Genomic DNA, 2,152 nt, shown 5'->3' with positions numbered 1-2,152 from the left:
AGGTGTTCATTTGTCTACCATGTGAACACATAGGTGTTCATTTGTCTCACTACGTAAGCACAGAGGTGTTCAATTGCCTCAGTATGTGAGCACAGAGGTGACCATTTGCCTCAATATGTAAGCACAGAGGTGTCAATTTGCCTCACTATGTGAGCACATAGGTGTTCATTTGTCTCAATATGTAAGCACAGAGGTGTTTTTTTGCCTCACTATGTTAGCACATAGGTGTTCATTTGTCTCAATATGTAAGCACATAGGTGTTCATTTGGCTCTCTATGTAAGCACAGAGGTGTTCAATTACCTCACTATGTGAACACAGAGGTGCTTATTTGCCTCACTATGTAAGCACAGATGTGTTCAATTACATCACTATGTGAACACAGAGATGTTCAGTTGTCTCACTATGTGAGCACAGAGGTGTCCATTTGCCTCAATACGTAAGCACCGAGGTGTACATTTGCCTCAATATGTAAGCACAGAGGTGACCATTTGCCTCACTATGTAAGCACAGAGGTGTTCAATTACCTCACTATATGAACACAGACATGTTCATTTGCCTCAATATGTCAACACAGAGGTGTTCTTTTGCCTCAATATGTCAACACAGAGGTGCTTATTTGCCTCACTATGTAAGCACAGATGTGTTCAATTACATCACTATGTGAACACAGAGATGTTCAGTTGTCTCACTATGTGAACACAGAGGTGTCAATTTGCGTCACTATGTGAGCACATAGGTGTTCATTTGTCTCAGTATGTAAGCACAGAGGTGTTTGTTTGCCTCAATATATAAGCACCGAGGTGTACATTTGCCTCAATATGTAAGCACAGAGGTGACCATTTGCCTCACGATGTAAGCACAGAGGTGACCATTTGCCTCACTATGTAAGCACAGAGGTGTTCATTTGTCTCAATATGTAAGCACAGAGGTGTTCATTTGCCTCTCTATGTGAGCACAGAGGTGTTCAATTACCTCACTATGTGAACACAGAGATGTTCATTTGCCTCAATATGTCAACACAGAGGTGCTTATTTGCCTCACTATGTAAGCAAAGATGTGTTCAATTACATCACTATGTGAACACAGAGATGTTCAGTTGTCTCACTATGTGAACACAGAGGTGTCAATTTGCCTCACTATGTGAGCACAGAGGTGTTCATTTGTCTCAGTACGTAAGCACAGAGGTGTTTGTTTGCCTCAATATGTAAGCACCGAGGTGTACATTTGCCTCAATATTTAAGCACAGAGGTGTCAATTTGCCTCACTATGTGAGCACATAGGTGTTCATATGTCTCAATATGTAAGCACAGAGATGTTTGTTTGCCTCAATATGTAAGCACCGAGGTGTACATTTGCCTCAATATGTAAGCACAGAGGTGTCAATTTGCCTCACTATGTGAGCACATAGGTGTTCATTTGTCTCAATATGTAAGCACAGAGATGTTTGTTTGCCTCAATATGTAAGCACCGAGGTGTACATTTGCCTCAATATGTAAGCACAGAGGTGACCATTTGCCTCACTATGTAAGCACAGAGGTGACCATTTGACTCACTATGTAAGCACAGAGGTGTTCATTTGTCTCAATATGTAAGTACAGAGGTGTTCATTTGCCTCTCTATTTAAGCACAGAGGTGTCCATTTGCCTCACTATTTAAGCACAGAGGTGTCCATTTGCATTACTCTGTAAACACAGAGGTGTTCATTTGCCTCACAATGTGAACAGAGGTGTTCATTTGTCTCACTATGTAAGCACAGAGGTGACCATTTGCATTACTGTGTAAACACAGAGGTGTTCATTTGCCTCACGATGTGAACAGAGGTGTTCTTTTGTCTCAATATGTAAGCACAGAGATGTTTGTTTGCCTCAATATGTAAGAACCGAGGTGTACATTTGCCTCAATATGTAAGCACAGAGGTGTCAATTTGCCTCACTATGTGAGCACATAGGTGTTCATTTGTCTCAATATGTAAGCACAGAGATGTTTGTTTGCCTCACTATGTAAGCACAGAGGTGACCATTTGACTCACTATGTAAGCACAGAGGTGTTCATTTGTCTCAATATGTAAGTACAGAGGTGTTCATTTGCTTCTCTATTTAAGCACAGAGGTGTCCATTTGCCTCACTATGTAAGCACAGAGGTGTCCATTTG

The sequence above is a fragment of the Saccoglossus kowalevskii genome, chromosome 7 (assembly GCF_978046115.1).
Source record: "Saccoglossus kowalevskii chromosome 7, keSacKowa6.1, whole genome shotgun sequence".
Lineage (NCBI taxonomy): Eukaryota > Metazoa > Hemichordata > Enteropneusta > Harrimaniidae > Saccoglossus > Saccoglossus kowalevskii.
The sequence above is the reverse complement of the archived record's forward strand: the minus strand, read 5'-3'. Positions refer to the sequence as shown.